Here is a 14634-nt window from a genome sequence, read left to right on the forward strand (position 1 = left end):
TCGAGCGACGAGCCACGAAAGATTTCTAGCGATTCGTCGAATTGATATTCCCGGTGCTCGTTCCGGAGACATGGCACGATAATGGCGTATTGTTTTACTAATTCTATTCGGAGGAGAGGAGACGTCTCAAACTGGCCGCCGAAAATCTACGATTTACTCGACGTCATATCCGTCGAACGATAGCACGATGCAACGACGAAACGACGAGATTCAAGGACATTTTCTTGTGCGAAATAAATGGCGGGCAAGGTTTGGAACGAGGAACCCCTAGAAACGTTCGCGATATATTTCGAAGAGAAAATTACGCGGACAACGATCGGAGCAGGACGTTCGATTGCAAATATTATACGAGTTTCGCTTCGTTTCGTCTCGCATCGATGAACGTCCGTATAAAGTGTATTCGATGGAATAGGGTCGAGCGCGGTCACCGAGCTTGGAATTAAAATCGGTGACTACCCCCGGTTGGTTCCGGTGGCGCGGTGCCGGTGCCGATGCCAGTGGATAACCGCAGGTTGCCTCTGTTCGTAGCTGACCGCGATTTCTTTTCCCCCTCTGTCTTTCGTTCTTCGATTCCACGAGACCCTCTTTCGTCGAATTTAAATTTTCCCGAATTTCGTTTAAAACGTTTATGATGCGTGTCCGAGGGTCGGTTGGTCGATCCCACGAGAGAGCGAGAGGTGTCTCAGCCCCAAGTTTGCGCAGCCGGACAACGAGTTCCAGCGCAAGACCGACGAGCCGGTGACCAGGCCGACTAGACACTCGATCGACCTTCCCATATCCGACCGCGTACCTAATAAATTTATTTCCGATGCAAATAAAATTCCTTCCCTGGTACGAACGAACGTCGCGTGACAGAGAACGCCTCCTTCCAACCGTTCTCTCCTTTCTTCGCCTCCTTCGTACTCGAATGGAACGTGGAGCCCGCGCTCAACCAAATTCCTCGTTTACCCGAGAGATATCGTTATCGCTAAAAAGAAGCCGTATCTAAGGCTTAAAGAACCTACGAGAGAAAGTTGGCGCGAACGAAAGCGCGGTGTCGCGGATCATCGTATCCGCCTTTGTCGTCGATATCGCACGATTGGGAATTCCCACTGCGTAATCGAAATCGATTAACGCTCGTTACATAAGCCTCGACGCAAAGGGAAGTGGCGCGGAAAGCCATCAATATCAAATACGCAGAAGCGCGTGTACCGACGTTTACGATGTAAATATTGGTAAGTAGGTTATGCTACGAGTACGATACTCGGCGTGCCTATTTACGGCAACGACGATACTTACGAATGTATCGTGAATCGTGTAACAGGTGAAAACAAATGGCAGATACGCGGCGAAAAGGAGAAGATTTCCCACGATGGAGACGCGATCGATCGACCGATCGAAGAAAAAGCGGTGCGTGGTTAATCGATCGAACGACAGCACCTTTTGTGCCGTAGAAATCGTAGCACGGGCCGTGCGACCACAAAGCTCGCAGATAGCTGGATCGCGTCCAGCAGGGATCCGCAGGTAATAGTATATATAATGGGCAGTTAGCACCCTACTGTGGTCTGTAGTGGGTGTGTTGTGACACCGAGACCGGAACAAACAAACATCGTGTCCATTTTAGAAGGGTCCAGGACAAACTGGCGTTGACCAGCGGCCAGACAACCGCAAGTTTGCGGGTCGCGCGAACCTCTTCGAAACATCCCCCGCCTATTCTAGTTGCGTTTCGTTCTCGAAAACTCGGAGCCGTCGTCGTGCCGATGTTGCTGGCCGAATGCTGTACGTGTAGAGAGCGAGCGAGAGAGAGAGAGAGAGAGAGAGAGAGATGGGGCGAGGGGGAGGGAGAGGGAGAGAGAGTAAAACGAATCCGAGGGCGCTACCCTCGAGAACTCGACCACGACGCTAAATAGGAGAACGATACACTGCCACGATCGACTCGATTCCATTTTTCTCCTCCTTTACCGCACTCCGCTCGACTTTCTTCCGCGACATTACCTCTGACTCGTCCGTTATGTTACCTCTTAACGGATCCAGAGTAAACGTAAATTCAAAGTCGTCCGTCTTTCCAATCGGGTATCGCGATTTTCGAGCTTTGCCGTTACTTCTATGCCGTTTAAATCGTCCTGCCGGTTCTTCTCCCGTCTCCGAGATAACGAAACGCGCGGAAATTCTCCGGACGAGTTTCGGCCTTTGACCGGGCCAACTGCGAAACTATCTTGACGTAATGGTAAGCTTAATAGCCGTGCCGGCCAGGACGAGCGTACGTTCGTACGAGTTTGCCAACGACTTTCTCGAACCAGTGGCGATCGAATCGCGTGGTTGCGTCGCTGCGTGTTCTCAGCCGGAAATCGAATCTGGATGGGAATACGAGTTTTGCTCGGGGAACTAGCCACGAAATCAAGTTTGTTCGTAGCGCGCACAATCCCACGAAACGCGAAACGTCGGCAAACGAGTTGCCGCGTCCGGGACATCCCGACTCCAAGGCTAGAAGAACTCGTTCTCGTCTAGTCTTTCGACCGTCGTTGACAAAAAGTTTGATATTCCAGTTTAAGCGTCTCGCTTCGTTGCCCCCGATGCGACGGAACGAGTTGTTTCGAGTACGTGCGCGCTTTCCCTTTCGAGATTCACGCAGCGCCGGACGAGTGGGTCGCACGCGAAGAATCGCGGGCACAGCGGAAGGTAAACTAACAGGAGGAAGTAATCGAACACCTTGCGGTGGCGATAGCGGTGGCAGTGGTGGTGTCGATGCGTAGGAGGACAAGCTCGTGGTTAAGAGCGAACTAGCCGGCTGTAGGCGACGCGCACTTGGAGCACCGAAACCCCGACGGTGTCGATGGGTCCGAGTGCCACTTTACGAACCAGCATGTGTTCCTGTCTCGGGTTTCGGATTCCATCCCTCTCTTTTTCCTTTTCGGGGAAGTCGATACGCTTTTTGCCTCAATTTCTAATCGAATCCAGGGTGAGCGGCTCGAATTAAAAACTCGCGATTTCATCCTTCGAACGTATTTAAATCACATTCGCAAAAACGTAGAAGCGCGGATGAAGCGTTATTCCATTCCATGACCAGCCGAGGAGACGGCGAAAGGCGTCCGAAACTGAACAAATGGACGGGTGTGTGTTCCGCGCGAAGAATATTTACAAGCGTTGAAAGACGCGGTCTCACGGGTATTTCGGTTCTCCCCTCTTTCGGTGTCGTCTCGAATTCGGAAGAACGAGAATATAAATCATGAGACTACGTTAAACGAATAGCTGGTGTACAGCGAGTCGGCAGCGCAGATGGGAAACCTACGAATTACAAACAAATGTTTCACCATTCCATCAGCAAGAACGTCGCGGAAGGTCTCGCGGATTACGATTCGCTCGGCCGCAAAACGATCGAAGAAACGACGACTGTAGTCTGAATCGTAACTTGCGATCACCGAGGCAATTATTTAACTTGTAGCGTATAATTGTAATTTAACTTTCCTCGTCCATCTTTTTCCTTATACGCGTATTCGTATTTCCTCGTTCTCTTACATATCTGCATATTTTTCTGTTTTTTTTTTTTTTTCTTTCACATCCATCGTTCGTTGTCGCGACTTTTTTTTTACTCTTCGTGCCATAGGGCACGTGTCGGTGATTAGCTAAATAAATAAATAAATAGATCAAATACACGTGGAAGAGCAGAAGAGAGCAAAGGCTCGATTTCCACGTTAGCTTCCACGCGCACGCATATGCATACGCCGTAATAAATAATCATAAGCATAAACACAGAGAATAGGTAGAGCGAAAGAAGGAACGGTCTCACCCCCGTGGAAGCTTCCTCCGATTTAGAGTTTATACTTTAAAGGGACGGAGGAGTCTATGGTCACGCAGCTGTCCCATGCCCAGATGTCCGGTTTTCGGCCACGGGACCACGACTCACTGTGAGAAAACGAATCCTTAGGGTCCCTTCTTTCGTTGCCTTTCGCCTCTTTGTCTTCCTTCCTTCTGGCTAGTCCCGTCTTCCTCGTCGAATCCCCAATGCACATTAATTACCTCGCTCCAAGACTATCCTTCTGGATTATCCGAAATTTAATACACACGTCCGTACACCCGGTTACGTTCGTTCGCACACTATTGTATGTACGTACGTACATATATACAGGGTGCTCGGTAACTGGTGGTACAAGCGGAAAGGGGGTGATTCTACGCGAAAAAAGAATTTTTCGTTCGAGGCTTTGTTTTCGAGAAAATCGACTTTGAATTTTCGCTCGGTACGCGTGCACTTTACCGCGTCTCGTTCTAATTTATTATAATTTATTCTATATTTTCGACTTCTTTTTTCGCGTAGAATCACCCCCTTTGCGCTTGTACCGCCAGTTACCAACCACCCTGTATACACATATTGTAATTACAAAGAACGTTGCGACCTTCTCATCTTCCTTTTCAACATTCCTCCTCCGTTGGACTTCGTTTCACAGCGATTCGTAATCTCGTGGAGAATTTATTACGCGATCGATCGTCGGCCGATGACGAGCATCTCGATGAAGGAAATAATCGTATTCGTAGGAAACGCGCGCCAGCTCGCGCGGCTATGCTAATTGAGTAAATGCGATCAAAGAGAATTCGTTGCGAGCAACATGGCCATTACCTCGTTACCTCGTCTATCTTTCGTTTCCTTTATTTATTTCCAGCTGCCTATCGAACGCGTTTTTCGCTGGTAAACCACATGCGGCGCGTCGTTTGCCGACAAACTCTGTTCGTCAAACCGATCTCCATGATATTATTTTCAGTCGTCTTAACTCGAGCGAAGGAAAGGGCACGCTCTTACGTTCCTTGCTTTCTAATTATTATCCATCTACGATCGGACTGTAGTCTTAAAAACGGTAAAGCCGGATTACCGGTTTACGAGCGTGTGCGATATCGATTTTTATCGATGTCGTAATTTACTTTCTTATCTCGTCAGAGCCGTTCCACGACGAACGCCACCGAACAGGGGGCGTCGATAAAATCCCGGCTAGCGAGATACGAAACGCGTATGTAAAGTAGAAACCAAACTACCAATCGGCTAGAAGATTATCTTTCTCTTAGCAAATGAGCGCGATATACGTGTAGTATCCAGTTCGGAAGATTTTGGAGTCTCGATAAAAATTCGACGTTCCCGTCGACTTATCCGCTTCACGACTTTTTTCTTTAACCCCTTAAGTTTTACGAACTAGGCCATCCCGTCTCAAGTGCACCGTCCTATTTCCATTAATCGCTTATCGCTTATTCTCAAACGTCTATCTCTCCCGTTCTTCGCGTTATGAAATCCAAAATCAAGAAGGTTTCTACGAGATACGTATTTTTGTTTATTTATTTTATCGTGATTAGAGCTCGTAACACTCGTATTTTGTCCGTTGTTTATTATCACGAAATTAGTCCAAGTAGAACGAGCCCAACCGCAAATCGTAAGACGTTTCGATTCGGTCGATCAGCGAACAAGTATTGAAATAAGTTTCGACGTCTTCTTTGCCAATATCAAACGTAATTTTCCTTATTTTCTTACGAACTAACAACTAGGGTTAGCAATAACGAATGGGAATGAAAATTTAATAAATACACCTATCTTTTCACCGTGTTCCCGAAAAGAATGTACAGCTCGAGGGATCGAATTAAAGCGTCGATGCGAACCGAAACGGTAGTTTCGTAGTCGAATTTCGTGTAAAACCGTAACGCGTAACCTTCTTCCTTGGCGTTGCGTCGATAGCCGAACCCTCGGTGACTCGGAAAGCAAGACGTTCTCGCCATAGTCGACTATTAATTACGGTCCGCAACTCGGCGTAATTAGCCGACGCGTAATCAGATCAGCAAACGGAATTGATGCACGTCTAGTTACGCCTAACGATCCCCTTGGCAACAATACATTAAGATGTCACGAAACTGCTCTCGTATCTTTGCTCGTTTGCCGCGCCACGTTCCCGAGAAACGCAACTCTCGAATCGATAGCCTATCGAATCGACACCTGGTACACCGTTCTCGTTTTTACCGCGTTCGTCGGGTTATCGTTGCGAAGCGACGGAGGAACGTGGCCGAGGAAAGATCGCGCGAGAGGAAGAAACGAAGCGAATGCACCTGAAGCGAACGTTCCGAGTAGCAGCGTGAATTGGCAATCCGAAGGGCACTTATCCGCCCGGGCCAATTCTCGCGCTGATTAGTAATATTGTGGCCTGATGAACCGAGGGCTCGAGTCGTCGTCGGTCGAGTAGGAGATGAGTCCGTAACCTCGTTACCAACCCGCGGGCGATGCGACTACCCTAACTATAACGCGAGGATACGCTCTTTCTCTTCTCTGCCTCTCTGTCGACGCCGAATAGCGTAAGACGAAGACTCGAGAACCGAAGGAGCAACGAACTGGATAGAGACGAAAGAGAGAACGAAAGGGCGGCCAGCCGTCCGAGTGGCTAAATGGATGGACGAATGGATGGACGAACCACTGGATGGACAATGGACAAATAGAGACGAGAGTACGAGAGAGGAAAAAAAGAACGGGGGGAAGAACGCTTCGAGGAAATGGGTATATACCGCTCGACGAATAATTGGTCGAAAGTACGCGCTCCTTTAGGACTTTGGCGAACGATTTTTGGTAAACGTCGGTCGATTTTAACCTACTCCGTAAGTATTACGCGGGAAGGCGATTCGCGTTGGCAATGGGAGAGCGATTGGTCGCACCCTACTAGCTGCGGGGTATCGCGTCGGTGCGGTATGGCGTGACAGGATACGTTAGAAAGGGGTAGCGAACGGTAGCAGTGGGCGGTGCGTGATTTCGAGGCGAAAGGTTACGATGAAAATCTTCACGATCGGTGAATCGGAAAATAATAACCGGCGGTGGTCTATTGAACGAGCGAGAAGCGGAAGCCGATACAAGGGTTGCGATTGCGGTACGCCACCGCACGCTACCATGCCGCTCTGTCGCGCACCATGCCACTACTGCACCATCGGTTACAAAAGAGGTAGAAATCGACGGGAGTAACCGTGGGGTGAGTCGCGACAATGCTCTAATCAAATGTCACGAATCAGCGCCATTATGCGCATCTGCGGTATGAATTCGTAAATACGCCTGGAGGCGCTCGCCTTTGCTCCCCGATGAATATCCATCGAAAGTGAGAGGTTTCCGAGCGGTCGCGGTCGCCGAGAACCATTTCGGTTTCACCGGTGTTAGCCTCGTTCGAAACCTAACGCCTACAGCCTCGCACGAATATCAACGAACGCGTGATCGCGATACGCCGCGTAACCGACTTTTCCTCGTTCCTCGTTTCTCGTTCTTCCATCTTTCTCAACATCCTTACGAAACAATTATCTCCAGCTCGATGAAACGCGGTATTCGTTCGCATTATCGTTCGCGTTCGACGAACGCCACAGACTCGGCAGAAACGAAGAGCTCGATTATACGGTGGTTTTCCAAGTACGGCGACGTCATTCTTTGGGCGATTACAGCGAACGATCGATAGAATCTCGGCGTATTCGTCGATCGTCCGACACCGGAGTTTATCGGCGTTTTTGGACACGAGCGCGTAAATCCCGACGACAAAAGCTGCGAAGCCACCACGTTCCGGCACAGCGGAATCAAAAAGAAAAAAAGGACGTTCGAAAATACGGTCGTGAAACTTTTCGTCCTCGTAGAGACCGGTGGACTGTAAATAAAATAATACCACGTTCTAATCCGAAAACTGAAAATCCTATTCGCCAGCGAAACCGAGTTTTAGACGGCAAACGGCCGCCTTCGCGCGGCTCTCCCTTTTTCCTAGAGAGCTTGGCAAAAAAATTCCCAGGGATTAAGAGCCCGTGCGGCGACGCTAGGTAGCTTCTAAACGGAACGTGCCGGCTTCGTTCGGCTTCCGAACCCTACGTTCCTTCTCTCGTATTTCTCTTTACTTCGATCGCGTCTGTCGATCGTTGGATTAGAAATTTACGCGATCGCCGAACGTGCTTCGAGTACGATCTTTGCCGATAAACTATCCGCGCGATCGCAGCGTTATTTTCGTCGACGATAGCGCACGAGGATGCCGACGATGGGTATTACACGTGGACAAAAGCCAAGTATCGAACGTACATACTTGGAGGAAACACGGTTGACAGGATCGTGTACGCGTGCGGGGAAACGCGCAGAAAATACGTACATCGCACGCTACGTAAATAAGCTTAATGCGCACAGACTAAAAGTGTTGTTTCCGATTTTTCGTTCCACTCTTCTAACCTATCGGTAGACCTTTCGACCTCTTTCGGCGATAACCTAAAAGTCAAGGGTACTCGCTCGCGCCAAAGTCCCGAGGATTCGATAATCTTTGGTAAAGGGGAGAGCGAAGGAAAAGAGGAAGCGGCAGCGGGGAGAGAAAGGGAAGAGAGAGAGAGAGAGAGAGAGAGAGAGAACGCAAAACTCGAGCTGCTCGACGAGCTCGAAGAGGATTCGAGACGATGTAGATATTTTTTCTCGCGGTAAATCGCGGTCGGCGTTTTAACCAGTCGTACGCCAAATGCTTTCGGCCGGGGCGTTTAAACGCGAACGAACGCGCCCGCCCGAAAACGAACCACCCGTTCCATTACCCGCTTTGTGGTCGCCATGCTCTTTTGATCTACCCCATAATTAATCCGCGGAGGTAACCGGAGACGCGTATGGGCGCACCGGGCGGACCGACGGCTCATTCATCGTCAAAACTCTGGACCGAGTCATTGAAAGGGTATCGGATCAGAGAGGGGAGCACCGAGAAAGAGACGCAAAGTTTGAGAGAGAGAGAGAGAGAGAGAGAGAGAGCGTAACGGAACAAAGAGGGGAACCGATGATTAACATTTTCATCAAGCCAAGTCACGTGCCGCGCGTTTCGTATCTTTTAAACGTAATGATCGCCACGACAATGCGGCAACCCGAACGACCGAATATCTGATCATCGTCAGAAATCGCTGTCTAAATCCGTTACGCTCGCTAAATCCATCCACGGAAAGCTTCGAATCGAAATCGATGTAATCGACGTGAGAGTACTCGAATGACATCTGGATTACGATTACTTGGAAATAAATCAACATGGAGCGAATTCACGCGGATTATAGTAAAATCCAAGTAAATAAATTGAATCGAAAGGAAAAAGAAGAAAGAAATGCAGCGGATTTCCGCCATGGATCGGTGATCGCAATCCATTCGACGTTAATTTCGCGTTCGGCGAGCAACGTCGTTAACGCACAGCTGCGTGGCATCTCGTTTTCCCTCGCGGTTCCTCTCTCTTCCTCCAACGCGACCGACCGCGTTCTTTCCAAATTGGCGAAAGAAATTTCCAAGCGATGATCATTTCGATGCCATCTGCCGAGCCGTAGCTCTATACGTGTCGGGATATTAACAAATCGGCCGTGTCTCGCGTCGCGTGTCGTCTCCCGACAACGATATCCATCGCTAAATCGCATCCAACGTGTTCTCATCGAGATATTTGCATCGGTCGCAGCTGCAACCGGTCGGTAACTCGAACGTTTTTACGAGGCAGGTCAAAGTGCTACGAGCGTTGCCTCTCGTCCGATTCCGCTTACTCGGACCTGTCGCGTCGGCCGGTCTCCTTCGTTTCTTCTCTTTTCTTCGTTAGGATACTCGCGATATTATAAACTCGCGTTCGGATATCCGGCGAAGAAAGCATCGCTTGGAGAACGAAGGAAACGAAACGCGCGGCAACCTAGTATAATCGTGGCGGACGAGCAAAACAGAGTAGCGCAGCGATTTGAAATCTCGCATAGAGACCACGCGGCTAGTTGCGCAATCGAGGAGAAAAGGTCGCGGACGCGTTTGCCACGACGTCGCGACACGACGCGACGTGTGTCGAAGTAGCGCGAGATTAACGCAAAAACATCCATTTATGCGGTACTCGTTCGGATCACGCTCGCGACCTCGTAACGCTTATCGGCTTGACCTGTACGCGTCTTTTTCTTTTCGACTTTACTCACCATCCTCCGATACTTCGGAAACCAAAACTCGGCTTCGTCGTATGACGTAAGAATCGTGCTACATGTAACAGCGTTTATCTTGCCTCTATTCCCGTCCATTTCTTAGTTTCCATCGTTATTTTTCCAACATATCCCGGTATCTTCGAAATATACGTAAGTACGTCCGACGTAAATGGTTTACAAAGACCGATCGATAAACAGCGATTATACAAAATTTTATTCCTTCTTACGTAACAGATGTTTCTACGATGCGAAGCGTTTCTGTAATGATCTCTACGACACGTACGACGATGAACGCGAATTAATTTCGCGAATCGGTGCAATTTTTTACTTTCGATTCCTCTCGTACATAGGTATACAACGACTGCTTGCAATTGCGCTGATATACAGGGTGGTTGGTAACTGGTGGTACAAGCGGAAAGGGGGTGATTCTACGCGAAAAAAGAAGACGAAAATATAGAATAAAAAATATAGAATAAAAATTTATAGAATAAAAAAAGAAACGTCAATCGAGGCAACGATCGAGACAGCGAGATCCGTTATAACGAGACGCGATAAAGTGCACGCGTTCTTTTTTCGCGTAGATACACCCCCTTTCCGCTTGTACCACCAGTTACCAAGCACCCTGTATAAAGACAAATTATACACCCGTAAACGAAGGAACAGGCAAAGGCGAGGTAAAGTTTCTCGTATATTTCTCGAAGCATGCATCGGTCGTGAATGAAAAAGCGAGTTCGATTCTTCTTCGTACGTACGTACGTTCAGATACAACGAAAAAGGTAAGGGAAGAAAGAAAAAAAAGAGGAAAAAGAAATCGATAGGAGGAACTTTTAGTTTCCAATTCGGGAGTACTGGTATCGGATGGTGCACGTGTTTCTAGCGTTATCATTGGCTAGTAAATCTTGGCGAGACAGCTTAGAATCCCCTTGACCTGCGCTGCTCGATGAAAAACATCTGTCGTTCGTAGCGTACGGCAAAGGCAGGCCTTCGATTTCGTTCGGTCTTTTGCATGCTCCGTTAAGTCGAAGCACGAACGCGTACAAAGGTTCGCGTATAAACGAAACAAGTTTTCCAACGAGGTTTCCGCGCAAGGTGGAATGAACGGGAACGGAACGTAACGGAAGGGAGCGGAAGGGAACGGAAGGGAACGGAGTAGACGAGTAGGAAAAGGAGCGTCTAGGAGGCAAAAAGTGGTAAGCAGATCTCGGAAGGAAGGCGAGTCGCGAACGAAGAGGAAAGACACTGAAACGGCGCGAGAGAGTGCGGCTGGCAGAGGAACGAGAGAAGCGGAAGGGAGGGGAAAGAGAAAGGGAGAGAGTACGCCTAAAATAGGGAGCAATAAATTGTCCACTATCTTCGCTGGGTTAAACACATTAAAGCGTCTTGAGATAAGGCTGGCTGGCGGCCCGTTTGTTCACGGGGTTCCTGCCGACCGGCATGAAGGACTGCAACGTGTTATCCGCGCCAGGAAAAGAGAGAAGAACAGGGTGCAAGAGCGACGCCACTCCTCGCGAAGGGGACAACCCGGTTCTCTCGTCGGGAGGTGGGAGCGAAGAAGCGGGCCGATGGAATTTTTCGTATTCGCGATCCACGAAAACATTGGGATACGTAGATCGCCTTGTCGTCGTATAGATTTCTCGCGACGCGAACGACGAAACGCCGACGAGTGAAAGCCGACGCTTCGCTTCGACGAATCGGCGTACGCGTACGTAAAAACCGTTCGCTTCGAGCGCGTAGATCGCGAGAGTTTTTACAGGTGGCGAGCAAAGCGAGGCGAAGCGAGACGAGAGGAGCGAGAGGAACGGCGCGTGGAAGGTAGTTTTTCCAACGTTCGAGAGGTTAAGCGTCCAAGTTCGTGAGAATAATGGAAGCGACAGACGGCGACAGTTTAAGAGAGCTTCGTGGAGAGGAAGGAGCGCGTTGGCTTCCCTCTCGAATTTGCAATTACTCTGCAATTAAGAAACGATTATTTTGCATAGACGAGAGCCTGCTCGAGGCTGGAAGCGCGAATCGTGCCGCGTGTCACCAAGAACTTACGCCTGACTAATATTTTAACGAGCCTCGTAAACCGATTCCAAGACCGAGCCGAGATCTCTCTCGCTTGCCGCTGCTCGCCCCTCCGCTCCCGTCGCGCTTCTTCCCTCCGACTCCTCGAGAAAGCTGTTCCAGGAAAAACGTACTTTGCATATTCACCCCGTTGCCTCGCCTAATATCTTCGGAACGATCGAGCCTTCGTCGTAGTTGCTACCCACTCGATCGTCCAACGATCCTACCAGTTTTCCACGTTCGCGAATTTCGCTGGCGTAACGCGACTCGCTCAGGCCTCCGAGCTTTCGCGTATCTTTCGCTCCGTAAACGGCTTTTCGGCGAAGGGACGAGGCTTCCGAATTTCCTCGCAACTTTCCTCGTCCGGATATTAACGTCAGATTTTTTACTGCTTCCGCGAAAAGAGGGTGCTCGCGTCTCGTCGCGATCCGCTACGACGCGTTCCGTCGAGATACGCCGCGCGTCGCGAAAATATGACAAAGTCCACGAATCGGCGTCAAACTCTCGCGCGACGACCATCCCGCTTCTCGGGATTTCCGCTACGACTTTTAACGGCCGTGCTCGATTCGTCGACGCGGACAAACCGACGGTAGAAGAGTCGGCCGACGTTCGACGAATCGAGTTTGACGGGACGACGAGTTCGCCGCTCGACAGAGTCGGACAGAGTATCATCGTTATTCTCGGAGAGCTCGTCGAGACCCAGAGGTTGCACCAAGACGAATCAATTACGCGGTGGGCACGTACAACCGTTACGACTGGCGGCCGTAAACGTGACTCGCGCAAAGCGCTCGTGACAGATATGGAGCAACTGGCACGTTCGAACGCGGATCCGGTGCGCGCCACGCTGCTTCGCCTTCTCTCCTACGCCAACCACCCTAACACCACCGTCCACTCCATTAATTAGCCGTAATAAACCGTGCAAACTGCGCGACCGACTCGCAAACTGTCTCGGCCCGACCCCTCTGCGACACCGCGGCCTTCGTTTTTACCTTTTCCCGTTATCCGTGCGTTCTCCGCTCGGATCTCGTTGAGAAAATTTCGGAGCAATTTGAAAAGGTCGATAACCGTGACGACGGATCGGAAAGCGGGAAAGGGAGGAAGGTGGCGAGCGAGAGACGTAGATGGGCGAAAGGAAGAGAAGAAAGGAAGAAAAGAGAGCAGGGAAAGAAAGAAGCACTCGACGGAACGCGACGCGACGACGCGACGACGGTTCGTTGAAAACGCGGTCGGTCGGTACCGGGAGGCAGAGTCGGCCGGAGGGTTACCGCTAAACAGGCAATTACGAGACTCCTCGGTAGAAGATGCTCGTAAAAGTTAAAGCGAACGGACGAACGAGAAGAGAGGTCTTTGAGGAGCGAAAAGGGACGAGATGAGAATAGAACGGAAGAGCAGAGAGGAAAGTCGAGAGCGAGAAAAGGGAAAAAGGAAGAGAGGAGAGGAGAGGAGAGGAGAGGAGAGGAGAGGAGAGATAGAGAACAGAGAGGCAGAGCGAGCAAAGACGAGGCCGGCCGATCGAGCCTCTCGGAAATCTTCGCCCGAGGCGGCGTGTCATCGGTTCGCTCTTCTCTCGTTCTCCCTCGATCGAACCGTGTCGAATCCATGGACGCCTCCCCCCCCCCTCCCACCCGCTCGCCGTGTATCGAACGAATCGAGATCGCCTGTCAGCCGTTCGCATTCCCCGAACCTCCGACTTTCAAATTCTACGATACCGCGCACTCCTTCGACTTTCAGCCGACCCGATTCGATACAAACTTCCGAAACGTTTCGGTGTCTCTCGATACCAGCGGCGCTCTCCGACATTCTCAGTTCCGTTCTAGACGAACGCGTTCCCGGATCTGCGTTTAAACCGCGGTCGAAGAAGGTTGCCAGGTGGGAGGTGGGGGGGAGGGGGGGTGACGCACGCTCGATATTCCGCCACGAAGTCGATAGCTACGTATAGATAATCTCGCAACGTACACCGACTTTTCGAGACGCGAGCCTCCTCCGAGGTTCTCGCAGAGAGACGAAGACGGAGGATAGTTGGAAGGGGAAGAGGGGGTGTCACAGAAGATACCGAGCTCGGACCGAGGGTAGTGGACGACCAAGGGTGGATTGATCCGTGGTCATCGTGCGACTCTCTCGATACATCCCCTCTCTCGCTCTTGCCGTCTCTCTTCAGCTCCCTCTTTCCCCTTTGCTCATTTTCCTTCCGTACCCTCGGTTTTCACGACCCTCTTGCCCGAACCTTGCTCGTTTCGCTTCCTTCGTCTCCGAGGCCAACGTCTCCGAAACCACGCACATATACATACATTACATATATAGGTATGTCGGTTAGAAGCACTCGGGGTTCTTCGGTTCGTGTTATACCAGCCAGTCACCGGTCCACCCACTTCATTACAACCACCCGAGGAGAACGACAATGACAACGAGGATGCTACCGCTACGTCTCTTATACGACCAACCGCTATCCGTCGAAACTTTCCCTTCGACTGCGCCCTTAAGTGAAATCCTGGCATCAATCTTGCTAACGACCTAGGATTAGCGCTAATTTGTCGACCGCGCGATATTGCCGAATCGCCGAGATATCTCTGTCGGCTCTCCCTCGGCTTCTCTTTTCCATCTTCCTTCCGTTCCGTTCCTTTCTTCTCGCTCTCCGTGTCTTCGCCGTCTCTTGCCTTTCAACGTTTTAACGCGCGATTCCCGATCTCC

The sequence above is a fragment of the Bombus bifarius genome, unplaced genomic scaffold (assembly GCF_011952205.1).
Source record: "Bombus bifarius isolate JDL3187 unplaced genomic scaffold, Bbif_JDL3187 scf7180000009243, whole genome shotgun sequence".
Taxonomy (NCBI): domain Eukaryota; kingdom Metazoa; phylum Arthropoda; class Insecta; order Hymenoptera; family Apidae; genus Bombus; species Bombus bifarius.